The sequence below is a fragment of the Anas platyrhynchos genome, chromosome 1, assembly GCF_047663525.1.
Source record: "Anas platyrhynchos isolate ZD024472 breed Pekin duck chromosome 1, IASCAAS_PekinDuck_T2T, whole genome shotgun sequence".
Classification (NCBI taxonomy): Eukaryota; Metazoa; Chordata; class Aves; order Anseriformes; family Anatidae; genus Anas; species Anas platyrhynchos.
In genome coordinates this window covers 41,888,914-41,904,505 of record NC_092587.1, presented here as the reverse complement: position 1 = coordinate 41,904,505, position 15,592 = coordinate 41,888,914, and the positions used below count along the sequence as shown (strand labels likewise).

At 40.5% G+C, this 15,592-nt stretch overlaps 1 protein-coding gene across 11 annotated transcripts in view; it reads left to right on the top strand.

Annotated features, from left to right (window-relative positions):
• Positions 1-15,592, top strand: part of PPP1R12A (protein phosphatase 1 regulatory subunit 12A) — a 124,236-nt gene that overhangs the window by 28,785 nt on the left and 79,859 nt on the right. The gene's annotated exons all lie outside the window — the stretch shown is intronic.

Sequence of the window (15,592 nt, the reverse complement as noted above, 5' to 3'; positions counted from 1 at the left end):
CCAAGAGTCGGGAAAATTAAATGGTGATGTGGAAAAGGAAGCAGGAAAGAACGGATGGTACCTGGAGCACTGAAATAATGGAACTTGGGTGGTGGTGTACTGGATATCAGGTAGTTAAGTTAATGCTGCTTGTGAAATATCTGCTTGGACTTAAACACATAAATCTCTTAATGCTCTAATTTATTGTCATAATACCTGGCTTATAGAACCTGTATGGAGGATTTGCTCTTGGGATAATTCAGACCAACTGATTAAAGATGCTGTTGTGTGAGAGACTTCTGCTTTATCAGTGGGGGAAAAAAGAAGAGAATGGTATATGGAGTAGGAGACTGCAGGAAGGCTTGTAGAAACAATGTACTTGTGTGCCTGTGAATATAACAAAAGGAAATGTCTTCAAACATATGAGATGGTTTATATCTTAAGATCTCTGTTCAGTGCTATTTCAAAGTGTATGGTTGAAGCAGGGGATACTATTTATGATGACCTTTCTGTCTGTTTGCCATCTGTAAAATGGTAACATACTTTTGTGCCAGAGATTTTACAAAAATACTGCTTATGTACCTAAATGGAGATAAGCGTTGGTATGCAGAAGAGCCCATGAGAAAATGACTTCTGTCTGGAACAAGATCCGAGTAGCATGGGCCAAACACTCAACAGTGAAGAAAAATCCAAAGTTTTGAATAGCTTCGCATTAAGGAAGCACTGATAATCTCATGGACTGAATGAAGCAAGATCCTTTGGCCACAGGGAAGTAGTGGTCACGTAGGACTGTGCATGGGTCATGCTTGTGGGGCGAGTTGATTGGGCTTAGGCAGCATTAATTAAAGCATTTCCTACTCTTGGAGTATTTGGCTGGTTGGCCTTATTATTGCTTATATATAGGTCTGTGCATAAACGATATTTAATATAAGTCCTTAGAGAAGCACAAAGCTTAAGCACGTTTTGGCTAATTTAATGTTGTAAATTAAGTGGCAGAACAGCTTTCCCCTCCAGGAATTCTTGTGGAGATGTGCACCATGAAGGAGAAAAAGCAAGCTCCAGGCAGCAGAGGTAGTCCCCTGGCACGTCAGGGGCGAGTTTCAGTTTTCTGATTAACACGGAGGCAGTTTCTTGCTGCGCGCGCTTTGAGGTATTTGGAGCGTAGGCCCGAGCCAGATGGCTTGATAGCTCCTGAGGCTGAATTGAGGACCCAGCCTAAAAACAGTTTGTATAGCAGGAGCTGTTGGTTTGCAGCAGGAGTGGTAGATGATGGAATAGCAGAGGAAGCCAGGTGGGCCTTCGTCAGCTTGTCTGGATGGGAGGCTTGCAAGTCGGCCCTGTCTGAGCCTGTCCTGCCCTTGCTGCCGCTCTGTCCCCCGCTGTCCCCAAGCTCTGCAGCACAGGGGCTTTCCCTGTTCTCAGGCAGCTTTCTCCATATAATCAAATCTGTGTCATTCTTTGCATTTCTCCCCCCTTTTTACTTTAGCTCTTGTTCTCACCTATTTGCAAGAGAAATGCAGTCAGTGAAGGCAGTCCCATTTCTTTGACTAAACTTGAAGCAAATGTGCTTTTAAACCAGGCTTTCATTTTTGTGCTCTTTGATAATTATAATCTTTAACAAGCAGCCTGATGTACAAGAAACAGACTTCAAAGCGTTTATGATTAATTTTGTGATGACGTGCACGCTGCCAGGGTCAGGTAAACGGCAGACTCGGGGGTCCTAGTTAGGACCTAGTCATCTCTCTCAAGCCAACACAGTACTGGTAAAGGGAAGGGCAGCGTGCTCTGTGTCCCGAATTTAGAGGTGTCAGTGGTCTCTCAGAAGTCAACAGTCAGCACAGATGACTTACTACATAATCCGACATGCAGGCTTTTAACCTTTTCTCCAAAACTGGTCACGAGAATGAGCAGTCAGAGGTGGCTGTGGCTCCAGGTGCAACTGAGGTCATAGGCTTACTGCCTTGAAAGGGCGTGCTCTTGCTTCTTCCTCCCACCTTGCTGTTTCCTTTCCTGTTGTTGTGTTTGTTGTGTGTTTTTTTTTAATGGGTGGGGGAGGAGAGGGTTGTTTCTGCCATGTTGGTGAGCTCAATTGGCTAATGGAGAGGCTGACAAATGCTTCTGGGAGTGTGCGGTTGAGAATGAGGAGGGAGCCTGGGACCTCCCTGTTTGTCAACAGTGAGCTCTTGCAGGATCGTGCCCTGGGTGGATAGCATTTGTTAGCTCCAAGAGGTTAGGGTTTGCTGGTTTTATAACACTACCTCCTGCAGGGAACAGAATATTGCTTAAAACTCATCTTCAAACACAGAGAAGAAAAATTTTCAATAGGAATGATATTTTATATGTACTTTGAAACTCTGTCATCTTCTGAAGGGCAGAGATGCTAATGCAGAATTTCCACGTGAGGGCTTAGTTACTATCAGCTGGGATGCCATTTTTGGATAACTACCTAAAACCGAATGTAGCAGGGGAAGAAGATCCTACAAGTTCAATTAGAATAATTTTATGAAGTTCTTGCTTTTGTCAGTATTTCTCTACAATAACTTTTACCAACGTTATCTTTTACTAACTTCTTAATAGTGACATCATGTGTTATTAAAGGCACAGGAATACCTGTGTGTCCCTGTGACTCAGGTGAAAGCTTCCTGCAGTGACATCATTGCTGAAGGAGTGAATAGTAGTACTGTGCCCATTTTAAGATGTCCTTTGATTTTCTAAAAATTTTCTTCAGTGCCTTTTCTCCTTGAAACTGATGTCTGTGCTTCCAAAGCCTGGCACGTGGGACTGAGCAGGCAGAGGCAAACCGCCTGACCATGTGTATGGATCTTTGAATTCCTTGTGCTGGTTGGTGAGGACCTAAGGCTCTGCAGATAGGGAAAATAAAGCTGTGTCCTTTCCCTGTTCCTAAGCTCTTCCCCAGACATTTGGTACTGCACAAATAGAACGTGTTGGTGGGGGGGGAAGAGAGAGTTTGTTTGCTACTCCCCTCCCCACATCTCTCTCCTTAAATAGGAAGATCTCTGAAGGAAGTGTGGTGGAGTTGTCAGAGAATTCAGGGATGGCAGGCGCTACTTCTCCAGGCAGTACATGTCACACAAAATAGGCAGTGACAACAGCTGTGACCTGGAGAGTCCTTAAGTCCTGCCACGTGAGGTCCTGCAGACGTACTGCACAAGCAAGCGGTGGCAGCGGTGGCAGTGGAGCAGCACATAAACAGCTGCCTGGCATGAGGTGGTGTCAGCAGTGGGGTACATGCACCAACTGGGAGAAAAAGAAGCTGCTTTCTTAACATACTGACCAAAGGTTGGAATATTCGTAGTATACTGCCTCTCTTAATACAGTTACCAAAAGTCAGTATGTGGCTTTTTTTCCTCCTGCATCAGAATATGCACGGAGCTGAAGAAGGGTTTGCTTTTCCCACTTGTGCTGTTAGTAGATGCACAATAACACTGGTTGCAGATGCAGTCTAGAGAACTGCTTCTCAGAAACACCCCCTGTCTGCTGGCTTTCCATGCATTGTGTGCCAAAACCATGCAGTTAGGTTCTGCTGCTTGCTGCAGTGAGGGGCTACAATGGCTAAAAAAATTGAGGCATCTGTTTAATTCCGGTTTGGGGGACATGCTTAAAGGTGTCCTCTGACAGGGAAGCCTCTTTGGGTTCAGCACCTCAGGTGTCTTTGCTGCATGAACACTAATGAGCTTTCTTGAACATCCATGAACAGAGACAGTTTTCCTGTGTGGGGTCAGCTTTCACCTGGCAAGGCTACAGGTTTAAAAAGCCTCCGTGGACCCAAGCTGGTTCAAAATTGTGTCTGCTGGTGCCCCAGGTTTTAGGAACGTCAGTTGGGGTCCTTCAGTGGTGGTTGAGCCCAGCTGCGTGGTGCCAAAAAGCAGCGGTAGCATTGGTGAAGCTAAGCAAGCCTTTGAAGCAGTGTAAGCAGTGGCATGGTAATAAGCCTAATGGACACCAGTTATCTTGATATGTCATGCTGATTTTTTTGGTTTTGTTTCTAATTCTTCTATCTAGTATGGCTGACAGGCTAACTCGTTTATCCATCCATGTTCCTGCTTTGTGGTGCTGGTGCAGTGTAACAGTCCTTTGCTGTGTCCCAGGTATTTCAAGATCTGTTTAAATAAGTATCAGCAGACTTGAAGCTGCCCTAAGTTCTTAAATAGTGGCTAGAGAGCTGCCTAAGCATGCTTGTGATTCATATTACCAAGGCCTGTTGAGGTACGCGGTTATTTGTGGGTTTTTAGCATTTATTTTTTTTACTAGTAGAATGATAGGTATATAATCGTCATTATGCAATACAAATTAAACTTTTTGCTTCTTTCAAAACATGAAATAGAGATATTTGTTGACCAATTCTCTCACCCCGTATCATTCACATATATGCCCTACATCACTGGTAGGTTTTCCCCCATTATTAATACACTTACAAAATGGCTCAGTATTTCTGTCCCTGCCAGCTATTTTTTGGTTGATGTTCATAGCTCTTCTTTCCAAATTTCTGCTGCCAATTGCTTACAATTTATATTGATTTATACCCTTTTAATTTTTATAGTGATTTTCACATTTTTATTTGTTATTTTTTTTATTTTAATTGCTGCCATTGCTTGGCTGTATTGGCACTAGTATACTTTCCTCATAAATGGCTCTTTCTTGTAGAATAATGGCTTCTCATCCATGTGATACACATTTAAAACAGAAAAGAAAAAAAAGGAGTCTCTTCTTCCTCTTTTGAGGTGTCATTTACGTATATATCTGGTGGTGTCTCCTTTTGCGGGTGGGTTAATCTTTAAATTTAGATTATTTCACATGTGGACTGTTGTCTTCCTGTCCATTTTTTAGTGTCATTGAGGTGTAGGTGGTTTCCTAGGCACTTGTGTTTACCTGCAGTTTGTTCATTAATGTCACAAAGAGTTTATAGTGGGGCAAGTGTACCAAGGTACTTCCTCTTCCTCTATACCTGAGGCAGTCAGATGTCAAAGTTGGTGCTTCCGTTGTGCTTTCTTGGGAGAGGGGAGGTTCACAAAGTGGATGTAGTCTTAAGTTTATGGCAGGAGATGAGTCATTATATATCATCTGCTAAGAAGCACCCCAGGCTGTTTTCCCGTGCCGGTTATGGCTTTGGGCAGATACGGGTTGGAGGAGGACGGCGGATCCTGCCGGGCTGGGGGGAGCACGCAGGGGCGAGTGTGGAGCTTCGACCTTGTTCTAGCCAGGGAGGATCTGCGCAGTAGGTTGCATGATGGGGCTGGCCTATTGAAATTAGGGTATTAAGTTACACTGTGGCAAAAATGCCTTTTTTAGAAGTTGCAAACCATATCTGTGTGGATGAACAGCTGCGTAACTAGCCTTTGAGAGAAACAGAGATGAGTGTTGAATGCGCTTTTTCTTTATTCTTAATAAAGATTATAGTACATTTGATACTCATCTCCTTATTTGCTTATACAAACATTTTTGTTAACTCTACTAAAACATTGCGATGTATTTCATGTAAGCTATTTTAGAAGATTGTTTAGCAAATTTAGCTGCGGCACAGCACGAGGACACCCTTATTTAACTTCGAACAGATTCCTGGAGTGCCTAGTCTGACTTGAATTTTGGCTTCAGGTGTAGTTTGAGTTGATCTTATCCATGCAGAGGATTTGAGTCTAGGTGGTGTTTGTCTGTTGGAAGTGCCTTACCTTTTGGGGATCACAACGATGCTTTTTTCAGCAGATTAATTTAGAAAAAAGGCTTTGGGCAGGCTGTTCAAAATGATGCTGAGTGTCTATATACAATATGGAAAATGAAATTACCTGACCACAAATTTATCAATTTGACAGTTAATGTTGTCTGTGCCTGTGGTGCTCCCAAGTAATACCTTCAGTCTTTCAACAGATGAGAAATGCAGACCGGGTCCCAGTTTACTGAGGTATTGCAATGAACATATATATTTCTCAAGTCAGAAATTAATTGGGCTATTCTAAAAATGTAGTTATGTATAAATGAGTGTGTACAACAGCCAATGTATTCTGTAAGGGAAAACAGAAGAGCTGCTGCTTGTTTTTTCTTATTGTAGTTGAAATGGGTATGCATTACAGATGAGTGTAAAACGTACTGTGCTGTCTTTAGATATTTAAAATGCTGCCAGAATCTAGAGGTTTATTGGCACGTGGGTGCTGGCATGCTTCGGGGCTAGGGCTGCCCTGAGCAGCTCTTACACCTGACAAAGGCTCTTACCTGGTACCTGCTGATGTTGAGGGGACAAGATGTGGAAGGCTTGTCATCGTGTTACTGGCTGAACAAAGTCTCTGTGAAAAATTACAGTTTTCAGAAAGAGCAGCTTCTTACTGTAGTAAGTTTGCCAAAAAAACTTTTGGATAACTTCACTAAAACTCTATTTTTTTTGTTATTTCAACAGTCCTTGCTTTTCTGCTAGAATTTTAGCAACACTCGGGGTGCTCTGCTTTCATTTGGCACCAGCTGACTTGCAGCCTGAGTCAAATTCAGGACTTAGAAGTGTTTTTGAAGAACAGAAAACTTTCTAATTTATTCAGCCAATTCAGTGCTTTAGAAGTTTGATCATAAATTGAAAAAATTACCGGGAATAATATTGCAGAAAGGTAGCTTTTCTTTTGCCAGTCTGGGATTAGAAATTAGGCATGGCAATATATTCTTTCCCTAAAAATAGGAATGATGAGAAACAATTAGTTACGCTTCCTATTTATATGCAGTGCTAGCTTTGTTTAATGAGTTTTACATGCAAAAGCAGTTTTGATAAACTTTAATATATTTGACACATTTAAGATAATTTTAAGCAATCCAAAATGCCACTTTTACTCACTTCTCATTTAATTCTTGTTTTCATCTGGGTGCAACATGATTACTTTATTTCTTTATTTATGTATAAAATATATATAAATCTCACTGGAGAGAGTGCTTGTTTTATATATTATGCTAAATCAGATTATAGAAATTATTTCTTTATTTACATAGATTTCTCTAAGAGGGGCAGGGCTGAACAATACCAGTTAAGCCAACTTATTAAAAATATGTTTTTGCTTCTAGTATTTCAGATAAAGATGGGGACAAAACCACATGTGGCAGATGTTAACTGGAGGAAGCATGCATAGATGCCAGTTGTATTCTCAAATTTTGAGTGTCTTACTGCCTTTTTGTACCTGTAATCATGGTTTCTTCTGTTAAAGGGGCAAGAAAAGTGAGCATGAATGTTTACCTTGGTATGCCCAATCAACATCTGAGCATGTGTTTTTTTTTCCATCAGGGATGCAGACTTATCATTGCTTTTATGAAATTTCATGCAGCTTCTATTCTACTCAGTTGTGTCACTTCACTTGGCTAAAATTAGAAAGCAATGAAAAACCCACTGAGGTCCTGCAGAAGCAAAAGATCGAGATGCCAGGTGGCTTGTGGATCATGGCCATAGCCCCTAAAGGTGGTCAGTTCTGCCTTCTTTCTGTCTTTTCACCCCACTGAAGAACTCGGAGCTTTATGGAGGTGATAGACGCAATGGTAACAAGGGAACCTTGGCACATGTGGCTTAACTTAGATCCAAGAAACACGAAAGCGAACAAACCTGTTTATTTATAAAAATGGACTCTTCCAGCAAGTTTTCTTGATGCCTTTTTGTTTTGCTAGATGATTAATTTGGTTAAGAAAGTGTATTAGAGGATATCAGAATGCGAGGCATTTTAAACTGAAAAGCTGCTTTGGCACGTGAGCTCGTTTAGTTGCCAGTATGCTAAAAGAAGATTGTCTTTATTGGTGAAAAAATTGAAGAATTTGAAATATGATTGGCATATTCTTAAATTTGTCTGGGACATAAATAAATACACTATGTGACTCAGCCTTTTCCTTCTCAAATTTAATGTTTACAGATTGTGTTACCAGATTTCTATCATGAGAGCTAACACTATCTGCCAAGACAATAACAAAAAATGCTTAATAAAAACAGAGCTGCACAGTGGCACTGTATTCTTAGAGTGTGGGATTTTTGTTAAATTCTAATTCAAGAAACATATTTTAAACCTAATAAAGGCTGCTTCTGTACCTGTCAGGAGGTGGGTGTGGAGCGCTGTGGTGTGTGTGCCACACGGAGCACAGTGCATCAGCCAACGTTGTTGAAATGGTCCCAGAAAGCAAACTGCAAAGCCAGGGGTCACAAGAGTGGGAAGGCCACCTGCGTGGTGGCTTTCTGTTCAGGCAGCAATTTCTGTTGCCTGAAAGTCACTTCGGGGTTGAACTCCCAGCTTCTGACACTCACAGATTTGGTGCTGCTGAATGAATGCTTTCACCAACGTGTATAACAAATGAGCATCTGTCATACGTAATTTGTACATACGTACCTACCTAAGCCTTTAGGGTTCAGTCGCACATCACATTAGCTGTAATACCATACTGTCAGTTAGATCTTCATTGCTCCGTTTCTGTCAGTGAACTCATGCTTTTCCACCTGCACTGTGATTATAAAGCTGATAATAAGTCTGAATCTATTTCTAAAAGCAAATGTTGTTCTGCAGAACATACTGGTTTTATTTTTAAATTGAAAGAAATGAGAAGGAACAGTACCATTTGGAACCAAGGGAGAGCCTGATTTGTGTGAAGTTTAGGCAAAGGTTGTTTCATAGTCTCCTTTGTATCCTGTATCTTCACCAGGTTAATTCCAAAATACCGAGCAAGGAGACAAAAGTGCTTTCAGCCAAATATATCTGCTGGAGTATCAGTATCTCCTCTAAAACAATTTTAGAAGCTAGCATTTTTTCCATGACATCTCATTTCCACGTTTGTTCATTTATTTTGTCATGCCTTTTTCTTTTTTTGGTTGTTGTTGTTGGCAAGTTGTCTTGAGGTTTTTCTTTGGGTTGAAATACATGAATGTCAATAAAGCTTAATATGTTTAGAATGGTATTAGCATGGTAGTTTTTACTGATAATCTCTACTGTGAGAATTTCAAGTGTCCTTGAAAACAGATTTGCATGCGGCTGAAAGAAGAAAACAAACAGTTATTTGAAAGAAGATTTGCATGTAATATTAGACGGCCAGTATTTTATTTATTTTTTGAACAAAAATAGGAAAGCCCTGATCCATAGCTAGTGGGATTCCTAGCAGCAATGGAAGTAACTCTGGTTATAGCAGATAACAAGTTGTGGCCAACTCTCCCGTTCCCCTTACTTATCTCAGCAGGAGGCTAGAGGACAAGAATAATTGCATCTCTATCTACTTGAAACACACTACCACCACCCGAATATATGTATTCTATTACAGTTCAGATTAAGAACCACGTGTAAGCATCCAGTAGGTTTTAAATAGCGGGAAATCCCTATGAAATTAGTTTTGTGACATGTAGATTGTGTCAGTCAGCCACAGATTTTAGTGTTTTTCATGAATTGTGCCCTTCATTAAATTATAGGTATATGCTAACTGTAAACTGCAAACTGGCAAACCTGCAGTGCAAGTAATTTGTATAGTAATTCAGAGAAAATGGGGCAAAACTGTAGTCAGTATAGAAATGACAGTATGCTCTTACTGGATATTTGCCCTAAGCAATCAGTTTTACATAGCTCCTGATATGTGCACCTCTTTGAATGCACATATAATCTAAGTGAGCGTCTGTTGGGATATGCTCTTGCGTATGACAGGGTGTTTACATGAAGTGGAATTAATAGCTACAGAAGTTTGCATTCTGGAGTGATTTGTCTGTTTTTGTCAATGCTTGACAGTTATACAGCATTTGATTTAAGTAATGATGCTTAATGGATGCTTTGTTTCAATAGTCTCTGCATGCCTTCCCCATAAGACATGAATGGACACGAAAGATTGCATCAGCCTCAATTAATGTTTTCTCCTTGAGAGAGTGTCTTCTCCACCTGCTTTTGCAGGTGTCTGGAAGGACCCTCGTTTTCTACAGTTAGAAGCAAAAGGTTTCCAAGAAATTTCTCCTGAGAATAGTTTGCTGCCCTGCAGTGGGTTAAATGGGTTTGCAAATGAAATTTGTGCCAAAATTGACTCATATTCTGGGGTGAGGAAAATACAAACAATTAATTTCAAACTGCCAAAACTTCAGAAGCAATGCTTTTTGAATGGTTTCTTGGGTTATTTAATATGGCAACTATCATTTTAACAAGTTTGTATGTATCAGCCCTCCAGGATTTAAAGTAGTAGGCCTTTGTTAACTGAAAATAACGGATGCATCATGCACACATGCACACAAGTTCAACAAAATAAGGCTAGTGTTGCCAAAAAAATATATTATTATTAGTTTATCAAGAATACTTGCAGGTAAACTCTTCCGTTTTTACTAGGAAACACAATTAAAAATAAAATACTTAATCGTAAAAACTGTGTTTTGTCAGTATGTGGAGATATCCGGTATTATCCCAGCTTACTGAAAAATATAAGCTATAACTTGTGGGTTGGCTAAATGAATGCTGGAAAGATTATACTTAATTTCATAATTGAGCAACACTTGTCATCCTTAATAGTAGATTAGTGCCTGAAGTTCTGTTACAACACCAAACCTGCCCTGTTTCTTACCATACATGTGAAGAGCAACAGCAGCCCTTCTACCCTGTGTGTATTGTATTTTGTTAGAAAGAATAGCCAGCAAGTGTAAAATGCCTGCATTTAGAGCGATTCCTTAAATAAGTGCAATAATCAGTAATAATTTATGACATAATTTGCTGGTCATTCTTATTACCCTTTATGCTGGAAGTATTCCCAAATATTCAGTGAGCGTTAGGACACTGTCATTACTAATATTGGGCTCTTCAGCTATTATGGTTTGAACAAAAACATCGAATTAATGACCCACAGCTAAATTTCAAGTACAAAAAAAGTATTCCTCCTTTGTTTTTGTGGTTATAACTGCCAGGTTACCTCAAAGCACTAGCTGGAGAGTTAGATACAACTTTATGATTTCATTTCATGCATCTTAATGCTGCTTCACTTTTTTATGCTGTGTTCTTAATTAACATGAAGCATAAATATGTGACCTGCCAAAGGTGGGAGGTGTTACTCAAGCTTGCTTTGTATCTTTTCACCAAATTTCTTCTTGTACCTTCACAGTTAGTGGCTTATTGAAAGAAAAAAATAAAACTAAGAATTGCAATGTGGAAGCTAATTCTTTTATTTCCCAAGGTGACTTGAAGACGAATAGAAGATGCTCATAAACAGCGTGACTAGCGAACCTTCATTTCCTCTGTCTACCAAAACCCTTTCCTCACAGTGGCAAAAATCAAAAAACGAGTGGTAGAAATTCTGGTTGAAATTGAGAAATGTGTTCTTAGAAAAGTGTCGGTTTGAAACAAGCCTTGACACCGGGCTTTTAATTGTTGAAATTTCACAGTAAAGCAAAGTCTTGTTTCTCTGGTAGTGGAATTAGGGCGTGAAGATGAATTTCAGAGCGCGCCTTCTCTGAATATAAAAAGCGTTTTAATATAATCAGAACAAATCATGCAGTTTTAATCCAATAAATGTAATAGTTTATTACAATACTTTTCTTATTTTATTTAATTTTAAATTCTAATTGCCTTTCTGATGCACTCGAGATCCAGTTCAGCAAAGTATGTCAGCCCCATGGTCCGAGTGTGGTATGCAACCAGCAGCTGAGGGGGAAGATCAGGAGCCTCTTCTGAGCATCTCTACTAGTGGATGTGGATGCTCTCCCTTAATTTAATTCTTGGGTATGTTAACAAAGACGTTAACATCCTGCTTAGTTGCAATGACTCATTGGACTTGGTTCACTAGGTAAATCAAGGGAAGGGATAAACTATTCTACAGGCCGTTGCATGACGTCTTTCTTCTATTTCCTGCATTTCCATGGGAATTCAAAGTGCTTGGCTTGTTTAGACCTTTATGTCTCTATATTGCTCTGTGTTGACGGTTTCTGAATCCTGTCCATACTAAGGGCAAATGAGGAGGAATGAAGTGTGCATGGATGTGAGACAGTGGTGGTCTCTCTAGCTGATTGCTTGTCTCTTTCCCTACAAGATTTCTGTGCGTTTTCTTCTCTTTAAAAGCGCACTTGTTTTCTTGTTGCTGTGGGAAAGGAGCCCTGTCTACTGAATCGTTAGGGTGGTTGCTCACTGAGGGGCCGGACACCCCAGATACCTCTTTTAAAGCTATCTATTTTTAAGATTACTGACTAACTTAAGGCTACCCTTCACCTCTGTCCTTAACACCTGATAGTAAGGAGAGCCAGCCCGAGCACGTGCCGCTTGCATTGGGATATGAAGTCATGTTGGAAACAGCTAAAATCCAGTGTGTTGAGTGGGCCTCTGGTTATTCCCTATTGAGCGGTCAGGAAGTATTTCTGGGAGAAGTCCAAAACGTGGGCACCTTGTTGCAGGGACGAGCCAGACCTACCTGGGTGCATTTGCCAGAGAGCAGTGAGCTGTTGCTCTTTGCTGGTCCGTGGTCCAGCTCTTGTTCGTCTGGGGGTCCGCTGGCTAATTCCCATCAGGTTTGGCTTGGGAAATGCCACGTTTCTGCCCGATTTGGGGTGAGGAAGCGAGGCAGCGCGGGGAGCGGGGAGGAGGTGGCAGCACTCTGGCCCCATTGCGTGTCAGCAGAACTCCTCTTACTTGCAAGTGGCCTGTTTGTGGCTTTTTCCGTTTTAATAATATTCAGGTTACGGCCTCCTGAGGTTTAGAAGGGCAGACTTTTCTGAGGCTGTTGCTTTAAGTTTATCGTGCGGCTCTGAAAAGCTTTCCTTTTGGGGTTGAGATGTCAGTCTCTAACAATAGAGGCTCTCCTGGCACTTGATAAATACTGCTTTTAGAAGCGACTGGGAAGATAACACAACGACAATCGGAGTAGAAATGGAAAAACAATGAGATAAAATTTCCTTTATACCATTTGTTTCTCGGCATTCATCAAAGTTGTCTTTCATATGGCAAGTGATGAGGGCTCTTGGGTCCCTCAAACACCTCTGGTGCTATGAAAGGGAAAAAGGGGACAAGGGGAAATAGGGCACACTCTATCCTCGTTCTTCAGCAATGAGATCAATTACAAATTACATTTGCTTTTCTTCACCTTAAAATAGGTAATAGCCTTCTTGGAGGCCTCAGTGGGTTTCTGATACAGATTTCCAGGTACAAGATTTACTTTCAGGTAATCTTTGTTTAAAGAGTCTCAAAGGCGATGGATTTTTAAATTACACAACCGTCTGCCATTTCATCAACTTCAGCTTCTGTGGCTCCCGTTGTCCACTAACAAAATTGTTCTAACTGTTGCTCAGATTGTATAATCGGGTGTGAGAAACGTGATTTAAACTTCACAGATGTTCACAGATCACCAGCAGTGCCCATTTGCACATACAAGTAAATTCTTCTATTATCTTAATAGCTCTTCTTCTCTCATCCCAACATATATAATCTTGCTGATTGTTTATCTTTGCTTGTCATGGGTGTGCAATCTGTGATAATACATTAGAAGGGGATCTGAGCTCTGCTGGTTCTTGCCATATATGGCACAATAAACTGCCCAAATTTGGTCAAATATTTTTAGCCACTTAGTCATATGTCTTTTAATGTGCTGCATATGTAAGCTTTTGATTCACTTAGCAACAGTATTTTTATGAGTATGTCTTGCCAGTTTTTCTTACGTATAATTGAAAAACGGGCAAGGTTTGTTCTGTGATAGGTTGTGTCACTAACAGATGGCCTGGCTTTTTTTAATAGTGCTAATCAATTTTAAGATACCCTTTTTCATGTATTATGCATTTTGGAGGGTCAGAACATACATGAGCATGTAGCATATCGGAATGTAGTATTAAAAGTCTTCAGGAAATTCTAAGTTTTTCTGATAAAAGCATATTTTGCATATGATTACCTGGTGGATATTATAATATACATAGGATATCAGTGGTCAGGCAAATGGTATTTTTGCCAGAGATACTAGGTGTATTGCGTGTATGAAACATGGTTGGGTTACTGCTTCTGTTAAGTGTAAACATCAGTGTTTCTTGAATTTCTTCTCTTCCTGAACTGTTACGACATCTTGCCTTTAGTTCCTTTTCCTCTAAGTAACAGAACGATTTGCAAAGAGAGGCAATTATTTTTTTAAGAGCTTTTTAGTACCTTGTTAGTAAACGTTGTACACTGATGGTAAGTGGGAGAAATGGAAGACAGTATGCTAGAGGAACTGGTAGTCTTTATTGTTGGAGTAGGTTAGTACATCAGTTATTAAAAGAATTGCTGATTATAGGGATGGAAATGGTTAAAAAGATGATTTCTAAAATCCTTTAAGAAGGCACTTTTCTAGAATACCTGGAAAGGTAGGAAGGGGACTCAGGTTTATGTTATGTTTACACACACAAGTATATTTTTGTTTTTAATTGAAGAACAAATAAAGCAAGCTGTCTGCTGCAGTCTAGTTACAGCCCAGCTGAAAGTGCATGGATGAACTAGTCCAGATGAGGCTGGTTGTTCAAACAGTTCTGTGTTGCATTCTAAACAAAGCCTTAAAGTTCATACCCTGCTACAGCAAATGGGGTCAAAGAGGGATAATTCCTTGCTGTTTTTGCTGGGCTGATTAAACAGGCCAGCAATACGGCTCCCTTACACTGTAACTGTTGCCTCAGCACTACAGAATGGAGGAAAGCTTCAGGATTCATCTTGGAAAGCACAGATGATTAAATAAGGAAATTTGTAGGTTTTGCAATAGTACAACAATATATCATTTTCAGTATTTGTTTCTGTAGAACTGTTCTAAAAAGTAAAATTTACACCTTAGCTGCATTTGTATTAGAGGAATAATTCTCTAGAAGGATTTAGGAGCCTGGCAATAACAGTTCTCATTTCAGCCTTCTGGTTTTGTAGTATTGTTGTTTTAATAAGCTAAAAAAAATTAATGCCAGTCTTGTGGGGTCTAGCTGTTTTGAGTCCTTGCCGTCCTGAAATGCAGAGGGACTTTTCTCTGTGTTGCTCTGCCCTTTTAAGGGCAGCAGTATGGAAGTTGGCAAGAAAACGCACTGAGCACCCTGTGAGAAAAATACTCAAACACAGAGAAGAAAGACAAAATAGCAGCCAGGCGATGGGGATCTGGAGAGCGGCAGTAGGTCTGCATCCGTGCAGCACTGCTGCCTTGGTAATTAGGATATGTGCACAGAAGATGGTAGTGTGTGCACAAAAGATAGTATTTTTACCATGTGCTGAAGTGATACTCAAGTAAGTTCATAAATACAGTGATTAATAGGCTGTTGCAAGATGTATGGTGGTATAGAGCACGCTGCAGTAGAAAACAGCAGGGTATTGCTGAAGTGCGGCCTCGCATCCCCTTGCACGCTCCTTAGTCTCCTCTATGTCGTAATTAAAACCATGTTATGATACTGTTTTCAAAACTGCTCCCCATCTCTTGGTTACAACAATTCTGCTCCATGGCACGGTGATCCTGTTGGCAATTGTAGCATCCAGTTGGTTAGCTGGACTTGGGATGGAGCTAGGGTCTGGGGGCTTTACAAGGGGAGTGAATCCCTTTGTACAGGAGAACAAGGTTGTACTGGTGACTGTAAATGGGTTTTCAGAAAAACAGAACAAATTTACCTGAGGAAATCATAATTACTGGTTTTGTTAAACTCTGAATTCCTTTGTTTAAGGATTTTTTGACA